The sequence below is a fragment of the Taudactylus pleione genome, unplaced genomic scaffold (genome assembly GCF_031769625.1).
Source record: "Taudactylus pleione unplaced genomic scaffold, aTauple2 ptg000179l, whole genome shotgun sequence".
Taxonomy (NCBI): Eukaryota; Metazoa; Chordata; class Amphibia; order Anura; family Myobatrachidae; genus Taudactylus; species Taudactylus pleione.
This window is the reverse complement of record NW_028284581.1, coordinates 21,775,888-21,787,959: the sequence shown is the minus strand read 5'-3', so window position 1 is coordinate 21,787,959 and position 12,072 is coordinate 21,775,888. Positions and strand designations below refer to the sequence as shown.

Genomic DNA, 12,072 nt, shown 5'->3' with positions numbered 1-12,072 from the left:
CAAGACACAATTTAGGCGCAAAAGGAAAATTATACAGACCCAAGTACAGTATACATACGCAGGCGCTTCCGGACCCGGAGATAGGCATCAGCAAGAGACCCCTAGTCATACAGCGTTCAGCACGAAGACTGAGAACCAGCGTTCGTGCACACATATTTATACCCCCCCAGAATAAACAGGACAATATGTTGCTTGTAGGCTCTGCGATCCATAACTCGAGAATGCATGATGCGATCTCCCCACCGATAACACCGGAATACTGTAAAAAGAGTACACATTAGTACAACTCCAAACACGACTTGTTTAGCATGTATAATACCTTAGTTATCAAATATCTTTATTTCTCAGTATTTAAACTAACTGAACCAACTTAAATCATACACTTTAAAGCGTATTGAACCTTATGTGTGAATATGTAATGTGTGGGTATTCAGGGTTTGATATAAGGACGCTGGTTAACTTGGGGCAGATGCGTGCGCATAAAGCTAATAAAACAGCGGTTTCATACAAAGTCCTGTGCATTCGCTAATATGCGACTAGTTAACAGCGCAATTGTGTGTATTAATGTGTGTATGAGAAATGGTGAAAGATGCAAACGCATGGTGCTATTAGTATTATCGCCACATGTACTAAAATGTGAGTTTATCTAAAAAGGCGCTTAGGCGGCCATTCGCAAAATGGCGTCTTGCGATCTCATTTTCAAGATGGCGTCTTGCGGCCATTCGCAAGATGGCATCGCCACAATTAAATTTTAAACTGAACTTGTCTCAGCCAATTATTCAACGTCGACACCGGTTTTCGCACGCGCACTGTGATACACGCGCATGCGCAGGACGCAACAACCAGCCAATTGCATGTGTAATTGCAGTTGCAATTGGTAGTGAATCAGGCCCACTATTCCAAAAGCAGAATCAGGCCCGATATTCACCTCTTTGGTATTGCAAAGGGAGAATACAAATAAACAATAATAATAATATCATCTTAAACACAAGTGATACCTGGCTACCATGCAGAGCTTGTCTATGCACACTGCTTCATTGCAACAAATGGGAGCGCAATAGGATTCAAAACTGTTAATAATAAAATTATTTATAGGTTCTAATTAAAATCCTTAACATAAGAACATATTCAGGATAAATCACAATCAAATTGAGTCACAATAACTTAAAAATCACATTGATACAGTCAATTCATATGATTCGATTGATTTCTAAAGATTTCTTTCATATATTAAGACAGTTGACTTCTTTCATATAGTTGGAATAAAAGGAAAAAACACAAAAATAAAAATTAAAAATAAAATTAAAAATTAAATCCATGTGTCAGTAACGTTCTTAAATGCTGTATTGGTTGTATTTGTGCACAGATGTGCAAAAACTTTCAAAGAAAATCCAGTTACTATGTGGTTATCCAGTAAAGAGTCATTGGGTTGGGATCGATCGTACCCAGACACAAGTAGTGACAATCACTTATAACAGCATTCTATGTGTCTGATTCAGACCCGGTCGCAAGCGCTGAGCGCTCGCAACCGGGTCGATGGTGGCCCACAGCGCATGCGCACGACGGAGCCAGCTCCGTCGTGCGCATGCGCGAGACCCGGCTCGCGATGGGCAATCCGTCGCTCTGGGTCTCGCACCAAAGGGGGCGAGCTGTCGATGTTGAGTGGCAGCTCGCCCCTTTTGGTGGGCGGGCCGGGGGGTGGCTGCCCAAACAGAGGGGTTCCCAAGGGAACGCTTGCCGTTTGGAGGCGGCCCCACTGACATCACAAGTGATGTCAGTCAGTGGAGAGCTTCCGGCTCTGTTATAGTTGAAAGCTCTATGGGGCTTGTGATGAACGAGACCCTACCACAAGGGTCTCGTCGCAAGCCCGATGGTCTTGACCATCGCGACCATCATCATGGCCGCTCGCTATAGCTGTGAGTGGTCACCCACAGCTATGCGAGCGGCCAGGAGGCATCCGGCTCTGAATCAGGCCCTATGTTCAGCTGTTCACCGGAGGTTTATTGCATAGTGGACCTGATTCAGCAAGGACCACAATTACAAAGCTGCACGCATGCGATCCTTGCAATTATGGTAATGCAGCAGGAGGCATCATGCCACCTGCAGCATTACGTGTCTGAGCTGCGTTGTCCAACGCAGCATCGTATACTCTGCGTACCATCGGCCGGCTGCGGACCCATGGGGTCCCGAAGCCGTCCGCCGCAGATTAGAGTAAGATGCCAGGAAGCCTGCTGGATCACAGTGTCAGCTCCCAATCCTGGCTGTTGCTAGTGGAGGGTGGGGGAGGAGCCAGATCAGACACCAGAGGGGGAAGGGTGATCCAGCTAGATCAGACACTGGTGGGCCGAGGGGGCAGGGTTGGGTAGTAGTCGGATCGGACAGCAGCGGTCGCGGGGGGGAGCTGGATCAGAATTGTATATCAGTAGGCATCAGGAGCATGCTGGACCACAGTCTCAGCTCCAAGTCCCAGCTGCTGCTAGCGGCAGGTGGTAGGGGGGGGTGTCTGGGGTGAAAGAGAGGGAAGAATAAAGAGGGGGGCAGCGCAATGTGAGGAAATCCTTATGGATACCTTAGCTGTGGGAGAAAATTATCACTTTTCCAAAAAGCTGACCCCACAAAAAGAGTAGCTTTTTGGAAGTGATATTTTTGCTGGTGAGGCATGATGAATGCCTCCAAAAGATTTTTTAAACTCGCAGCGAGTTTAAAACATAATTATCACTAGTGATAATTATGTAATGATGAATAGGCCCCAAAAACTCTTGAAAAAGTGACACTTGTCCATGTGTTACAGCTACAGCAGGGTTACTACACCAGCAATTATTACTATTATTACATTTTATATATAAAGGCACCACAAGTGGTCCGCAGCGCTGTACAGTAGTAGGACAGAACAGGGTACACAGAACATTACATTACAGAAACCAAAACATAAACAGAGAACAAGTAACAATTAGCATCACAAGTTTCAGTACACAATACAATACAGATGGGAAGGTGAAGGCCGTCATTGAATGCTAGAGAAGAGGGCTGTGAGCTTATTAATTCAAGCAGCTAACTTGTTTATAGAGTATATTAGTCTGTATTTTATATATTATTGCCAGTTGTATCCCCCACATTCAGTTCTGCGGATCCATTGTGTCACTTTATAAATAAGAGATAATAATTATAAACAGCGATGACTAGTGGTGAAGCATGGACACTGCATTAGGACTGTAAATTCACCCCTTCAGGACTGCTAAGGAATAATTCAACCAAGGGCTTATCTATATGGGTGCAGGGTGTGCGGGGCACACAGGGCCCCTGGGTCCAGGGGGGCCCACACCACACACCCTGCACCCGTACTTCCTAGAACTTACCTTCTTTGTTAGTATATCCATAGCGATCCATTATGAGGGCCAAAGATCCAGAGAAATGTCTTAGCAGATCCCTATATTTTATTGTAGACCTGCAAATTTAAAGAAAGAATTATCACTATGCAATACAAATGAAATAAGTATTTAATGTGCATTTACTGTCTGGAAAGGACTTGGGTTCCTTGGGGTTCTCCAGATATTGTTGAACTATGGGCCTGATTCAGATATATATTCGCAAACCCGATGGTTAGTGTACAGCTCCAATTGCTGGAGATCTGGGCATGTGCAGGATCGGCATTGCACCTGTGCAGGTCTCTTTGCTGCGACTATAGTCACAGTGCCTCTAAGCCGCAGCATGATTGATAAGCTGAGACCATTTGGAGGTGGGGAATGGGCAGCGACAGCCAGGATTCCCGAAAATGGGAACGATGGGAGTGATGAGGCAAGTGTCTGCATCTTCCGACTAATATATTTACTGGCCTAGACTAAGGAGCTGCAACAGCCATTCTGAGTCTCCTTAGGGTCACTCAGATGGCCGAAGATGCGCCCAATAGTCGCCATGGTGATCTGATGCTGCGTCTTGCAGCATTAGCATATTTTAGCATTAATGCTACATCCAAAGACGCAGCAATGATTCTAATAGGGTATAATCAGGCCCTATACAGTGGCGTCACTAGGGGGGCGCGGGGGGGTGCGGCCCGCACCTGGTGTCACCCTTCAAGGGGGTGACACCAAGAGGAGCAGCACGTCACACCCGCGGGCCGCACACCCCAGGCACCACCGCCGACCATGCTGCTGGAGACGCTAACTGTGCAGGATCCGCCGTGGCGCCGCGTGATGTCCGTCCTGCTGGTCCTCTTGTCTGCCCACCGCCGCCGGGGTGAGCTGCACTGCACATTCTTTCACCGTGGCCGGCGTCCAGAGACACACACAGGCACAGAGGATCTCTCTGTGCCTGTGTGTGGTTCTGGACGCCGGCCGCGATGATGTTATCGCGCACACCGGCTCCGCTTGTCCTTCTGGGAGCCGCTCAGCCTGCTGGAGAAGGAGGAGGGACTACGGACCTGAGCGCGCTGCGTGTCAAGAAAAGAACTTGGAAGCCAGCCAGGAGTCAAGTGCACAGTGCGCACCCCACCCGGACACACCCAGAGGTAAGTACTGAGTCACTGCACAGGGGGGGCACAGTATAAGGGGGATTACTGGGGGCCGGGCCACCATTGGAGTTCCATGCTGGGACACTGTATAAGGGCACTACTGGGGGCCATGGGACACAATATAAGGGCATTACTGAAGGCCTGGCTATGGGACACTGTATAAGGGCATTACTGAAGGCTATGGGACACTGTATAAGGGCACTACTGGAGGCTATGGGACACTGTATAATGGCACTAATGAGGGTATGGGACACTGTATAAGGGCACTACTGGAGGCTATGGGACACTGTATAATGGCACTAATGAGGCTATGGGACACTGTATAAGGGCACTACTGAGGCTATGGGACACTGTATAAGGGCACTACTGGGGGCTATGGGACACTGTATAAGGGCACTACTGGGGGCTATGGGACACTGTATAAGGGCACTAATGAGGCTATGGGACACTGTATAAGGGCACTACTGGAGGCTATGGGACACTGTATAATGGCACTAATGAAGGTATGGGACACTGTATAAGGGCACTACTGGAGGCTATGGGACACTGTATAAGGGCACTACTGAGGCTATGGGACACTGTATAAGGGCACTACTGAGGCTATGGGACACTGTATAAGGGCACTACTGGAGGCTATGGGACACTGCATAAGGGCACTACTGGAGGCTATGGGACACTGTATAAGGGCACTACTGAGGCTATGGGGCACTGTATAAGGGCACTACTGGAGGCTATGGGACACTGTATAAGGGCACTACTGGAGGCTATGGGACACATAGAGGTAATGCGAGTGCTTGTCCATCTGCAAATGGAAACTCTTGCTGCCCATTGATTTAACATATATAATAGTGCTTTATAAATTATCCATATATTAGAGTTGCTCATTTATTAAAAACTTATTTTCAGAGAATAAAGTGAGAGGTTTCATAGCAGTGTGGAGGAGACAGCCTAACCCTACTCCTGATGCTATTGGAATTGAGTGCTGCCTAGTTTCTGCTTTCACCTTCAAGAAATCTGCACTGTAAGTCTGAGTATGTTTGCACTGATATTGTATAGTATGCTTATTGTTGTGACTTAAAATACATAATACACATTTATATGTTAAAAGCATTGTACTAGTCTAAATTTTTTTGGGTCAGGTTGGTGGTGGGGGGGGGGGCAAGGAAACTTTTGCTCTGAATAAACACCTGGCTGCAGATAAGGGAGGGAGAGAGGGTCCATTTTGTATTATTGCATAATAGAATATATTTCTTTACATGTAATCAAACTTTGATTTATAATATGATCTTACTGTTATGAGTTTAACGTGAGGAGGGAATGAGGTAGTAGAAAAAGTCAATGGGGGTTGGTCATTGGGGACAATTCAATTGTTTTATCGCACCCTATCTCCCACCTAAAGTGATGGGAGATTGGGGTGCGATATTCAATTGTTATTGGGCGCCCATGCATGTTGCGCCCAAATCGACAGGGCTAAACCCATAAAGCAGCTAAGTCCTGCTTTGGGCGCCAAAACTTCCATTTAGGTGCCCAAAGTGCCGACTTATTGAACATTTCTGCTCGCCTGCCCTGAGCCATCAGCCACGGTGCAAACAATTGAATCGCCCCCACTGTCTCTACCCTAAGGAGTATATTTAAAATGGCTCATTTGAAATTATTAATTGGTATTGGTATTGGTCTGTGTATTGCCCTTTATGTTAACATCATTATAGATGTGTACTCATACATCTATCCTCGATATGCTATACAGCGCGAGATGCCGGACATGAGTGAGCCGCCAGGTCCAGTGCAGCTCTGTTTGCTAAAAATGAGTCTCAGTCACAATGAAATGTGACTACTATAGTACGCACAAGGAGACTGTGTTGATTAATTTGATATATGACACTTGTATATTGTGTCAGTATACAGATCAGAGCTTGTATTGGAAGAAAGCTGCAGCTGCTACTACTGCACTTTATATACAGATTCAGAGAATCAGTTGCACACAGATATACAAATGTCATAAGAGAGCATTGGTGCCCCCCCATTTTTTAAATGGGTACATAAAATAGTGCACCTGAAAAAAGGCCATGGCCTCATGTGGAAAGGCCAGGGAAGAGATAGGGGAGGCCAGGAGATGCTGGGGCCAGGGAAGAGACAGGAGAGGCCAGGAGATGCTGGGGATAAAAGAAGAGGAAGCTACAAGTGAGAATGATAATAAACAGGAAAATTGACAGGCCCTGTGTCATGGCACTGGTCGCACTACCCTAGTTACCCTGAGTCCTAGTCACATTACGTTGCAACTAGGATGCAACTAGGATGCATTTTTAGCTAGAAACAAGCAAAGAAGATGCCCAATGCTAGATTCTTAAGCGACCTGGCATATGAGGACACATCTGTATACATATATTAACATGACTTTTTTTTTGTTTTTCAAAATGTTTTGTTTGCCTTTTCTAAATTTTGCATGTTTTTGAACCCTGCATTGATTTCAATATTGACTTATTAGGGGTAAAATACACACCTTTTCTCATTGACTAACAGGGTATATTTAAATATTTAAATTAACTTCCCCATGCAGTGTTCTGCACTTTTAATTAACCTGGCAGGGTAACAGCAGAATCACATGGTCCAAGGTTTTCCTTCCTTTGCCTGTACTATTTACAATAGATTTACATTTTACATATTTTTATTTTATTTTGCAAAAAAATTCTATTATGCATTTTTACATTGTGCAGTGATATTCAATCATGCTGCATGGTGTAAATAAAGCAAAGAGGCCAAGTGGATGCCAGCAAAGGAAGGCAAAAGAAACAAGAAAAAAAGCACTGAAAACGCAAGCTGGATCAATGCTTCAATTTGTCAAAAGATAGGATGATGGCCAGGGTTCATCAAAAGACACAGCTCCTCCGTGTCAGTCTCCAATTGATAATACTAATTCTTCTGATGATTGCGTGCATTCTACAGAAGAGCAAGAAGTGGAAATTGCAGAATTTACAGCAGAAAAACAAGGAGTGGAAATGGAAGAATGTCAAGCAGAAGAAAGTGCTGAAAGTGACTCTAGCCTTGATACTGCAACGGAGATGAGTGATGTTATGGAGAAAGATTTGCAAATTTTCCATGATGTTTCTTTCTGGGAAATACCAGTTCCAGATCACTTTCGGGTTGAAATCATCAAAAAGGGAAGTACTTATTTCCAGAACAAAGATGGTCCTTTCAGTGCAGTGGCAAGGCAAGATTCAGATGGAAAAGCAAAGGGTGGTGTACATCAGCTTTCAAAAGAGTGGTTTTACAAGATGATGCCAAATGGCGAGAAAATTCTTCGGTCTTGGATGATTTACTCAGTTGTCAGCAACAAATTATACTGTTTTTGCTGCCGACTGTTTGCAGTTAGTACTACAAGTATGACATCCAAATTTGTGACTGGGTTTCAGATGTGGTGGAAACTGAACCCTAAAGTATATAACCATGAGACATCCGAAGAGCACCTATGTTGCCTTGAAAAGTGGAAAACATTAGCAGCAGGACTTAGGCTGCACAAAACCATTGATGCCAAAAGTATTTCTTTAATGGAAATGGAGAAGAAAAAGTGGAGGGACATCTTGTACAGATTGCTTGATATAACATTGTTTCTTGCCAAGCAGAATCTAACATTCCGTGGCCACAAGGAAGATGAAACTTCATTAAATAAAGGGAACTTTCTTGAGATGGTTGACATGCTGTCAAAATATGATCCAGTGCTGAAAGAGCACCTTATGAGATTAAAACAGAGCACATGTAAACTTAAAGTGTCAGTCTCTTATCTAGCACCAAACACTCAGAATCAGTTTATAAGTGCCTTGGCAAACCATGTGAAGGAGAAGCTTGTCATTGACATAAAGTCTGCAAACTGTTTTGGGATCATGTTTGACAGCACACCTGACATATCACATACTGACCAGATGTCCGAAGTGATCAGATATGTAAAAATCAACGATATGAAAGTTGAAGTAAAAGAGGTATTTCTTGGATTTTTCCTTTAAAGGGGAAAACAGCTGCTGACCTCAGTTCTGACATTCTTAAAACACTGGAAAAGGATGGACTGGACATAATGATGTGCCGCTCTCAAGGCTATGATAATGCTGCCACTATGGCTGGAATCCATGGAGGTGTGCAAGCCATTCTTAAAAAAAAGATCAGGAAGGCTAGTTTTAGTGGATGTGTGGACCATTCACTTAATTTGTGTGGTCAGCACTCTTTTGCTGAAAATGCATCATGTGTGACATTTTTTGGGACTCTTGAAAGAATGTTTTCTTTCTTTGCTGCTTCCACCCATCGATGGGATGTGTTAATGGAACATACTGGAGTCTCAGTGAAAAGGCTACCAACAACACGCTGGAGTGCTCATCATGCTGCTGTTACACCAGTTAAGGAGAAGTTTGATAAGTTTGTGGAGGCGATCGAAGCTCTTTGTGATCTACATGAAAATTTGGACACAAGGAGAGCAGCACAAACTCTTTTGCCTGCTGTCTGTGATTTCACTTTTCTGTGCTACCTATACTTCTGGTGTAATGTACTTCAGGAAGTTAATCTAACACAGCAGTACCTGCAGACAAAGGGCTTAACTCTTGACAAGGTGGTGACAAAGTTAGAGGCGCTTAAACTTTTTTTACATGTTGAACGCAGTCAACTAGTGGAGCATGCAATTGAACAGGCACTTTCAAAGTCAGAAGAATATGGAATTGCAGTACAGAGAAGAGCCAGGGTCAAGAAGAGGTTGGCAGGGGAACAAGCAATGATGCTGGACTCTCTCTTCAAGAAGAAAATAGGAGGGCGATGCTTGAGTGCATTGATCGCTTTCATTCTGAGCTTCAGATCAGATCAAGAACCAGAAAATAGCAGCCATGTTTGAAGCTGTTCAAGCGAAGAGTCTCATATCTGCCACTGATGAACAGTTAAAGATGTCCATTCCAAAATTGATCACTTTCTATGATGAGTTATCTGAAAGTGCTCTTTTAATAGAAATACCAAGGCTAAGAAGGCACCTGAAAGCAGCAAAGATTGATCTGGAAAAAGCCAAAGATTGGGTAGTATTAGATATTTTGAAATTCATAGCAGAATGGGACTTTGTAGAATCTCTACCAAACCTTTCACAAAGTCTAAAATTATTTTTGACGATCTGTGTGTCTGTGGCTTCATGTGAGAGGAGCTTTTCAAAGCTGAAACTTATAAAGAACTATTTGCAATCTACCATGGGACAGTCAAGGCTTTCAGACCTTGCAATTCTATCAGTTGAAAGTGAGATGGCAAAAGGCATTGACTTTGATGAAGTGATTCACAAGTTTGCAGCTGTGAAGGCCAGTGCTAAAATGTTTTTGTATTTGTTACTGTTTATGTTTTTTATGGTATTACTTCAAATAAAATTATCGAGGTGTGCAAATGAATACTTTGTGTGATATACTTTGCTGAATATAAGAAATTTAATATGGTTTGGCGTGCTGTTCATGAGAGTTTCTCTTAATGTCTTCATCCCTATGTTGCCCTTCCGAATCCTGGCTAACACATGAAAAACCTCATTGCAATGCAAAACCATTTTACAGTCTAAGTTTGTGGCCAGTAAGTCATGAAACTGTTGAGTCAAATAATTTAGGCATTGAGTTTAGTTTGCATAACACTTATGTAAATGTTATAATGTTTTACCTGTGATATTGTATTTTAAAGGTATAACGTTAGTTTTGTTAGCTGTTTATTTTATTACTATTGCCATTGCATTTAGTGATAGTACAAAAACAGTACTAAGGATTGGGGGGGTGACACCATGAGCTACCACACCGGGTGACACCAACCCTAGTGACGCCTCTGGCCCTATATCATGATTGTCAGGGCCAGTACATACATTGTGGGGGCTCATCCAAGCTTTCAGTTCTGTACCAGTCCCAAAGCATTCTCAAAAGAGCAGATGCGGGGGTCTCAGCTTCCCCTTCTCAAAACTCATGTAGCGGGATCATTGAGACATGGCCTCTTATGTGCTCAGAACATAGGGAAGGATACACATAGTAAAGCTTATTTTATATATTTATTGAGCCAGAATCATCTCAAGATGCTTCCAGCTCAAATACAGCATTCACTGTAGGCATATATCAGATGTGTGTATTGTGCACACAATAATGCAGAGATGGCACAGAGATGTGGATTGGTATTGTTATTAGTATATGATAAATTCACATTACCCTATTTGTACACAATTAATACATCCTAAGGTGACATGTTCCATATGAAGTGCACACAGATACAGTGCACAGCTAAAAAAAAAACATCTGCTGTTTTCCCATTTACAAATCCAACAAAGTGATTCCGTCCTGCTGTAGTCCTAACAGAAATGACAATTAAGTAATGCATAGGTTGCCTTAACTCCATATAAAATAACTGTGTTAGTAATGAATCAGGTACTAAAAGCTAGATACACAATTGGAGGACAGCACTGCTAACAGTTCTCATCATAAATGTGTAGGTACACCATCCCTCCAGCACCCGTAAGAGACATGCAAACATCTTCTGATGCATCCATGTCTATTATGCTGCAAGAAACCCCAAGAGCTCTGTCCAACTCTAAATACAAACATGTACTTCACATATTTACCTCAGCATAGGACAATGAAACACAGAAACTATTTCTCTCTCATCTTCTCTATGGTCTTATATACTGTAGATTAACGTAACATGCTACCTGTTGGTCCGTATGCAGCATTGTACCAAAAATGAAATCATTCACTATGTTCTTCATTGTTGAATGATACACATGCTTCTGGAAAGAAAAATTTATTGATGCTACATAAGCAATCACGCAAGAAAGATTTCAAAACAAGGTCTATACTATATAAATAGTATGATATATATATTGTAAAACGTGTACTTGAAATAAGGACTCGGTAGGCAGATTACTGGTGAATACAGAGCGTCTTTTTACTGGTAACAGACACTTAAGAACAGCATACCCAGGCCAGGGCCAGCAACAGATATTTCGGGGCCGGTACAGTGATGTCTCTGGGGGCCCCACCTTCTCGCCACCACCCCTGACCCCGCACATCCCTCCCCTGCATGTGTGATATGTGAAGCATGATGTTAACTGAAGTATATGTCAGCCATTAAATAAAGTAAAAATTCACTATGACTCACCACACTGTCTCTCGGTCACTGATGATGCAGGCTGTAGTTCTTGTCTGCCATCTCTTGCAAGGTCTTCTTGATGTCAGTGCTGTGGATGCCTCAGGGGTAGGAGGGATGGTGTCTGCAACCAGCCATCCTCAGTCATCAGCCCCTCATCACCTTCCTCAGCCCAGAAGCCCCCCATCACCTTTCGCTGTCCCCAGACCCCAGCCCCTATCACCTTCTGCCCCCCAGCCCCCATCACCTTCCTTTGCCCCCAGCCCCCTTCATCTTCCTCTGCCCTTTCACCTTCCGTCACCTTCCTCCATCCCCAGGCACCATCACCTTCCTCTGTTTCCAACCACTGTCACCTTCTGCCCCCAGCACTTTCCTCTGCCCCCAGCCTCCGTCATCTTCCTCTGCCCCCTTCACCTTCCTCTGTCCCCAGGCACTATCACCTTCCT

At 43.9% G+C, this 12,072-nt stretch overlaps 1 pseudogene; it reads left to right on the top strand.

Moving 5' to 3' along the window:
* Window positions 1-4,142: 4,142 nt before the first annotated feature.
* LOC148519950 (zinc finger MYM-type protein 1-like) lies at window positions 4,143-9,374 on the top strand (annotated as a pseudogene).
* Window positions 9,375-12,072: the final 2,698 nt, after the last annotated feature.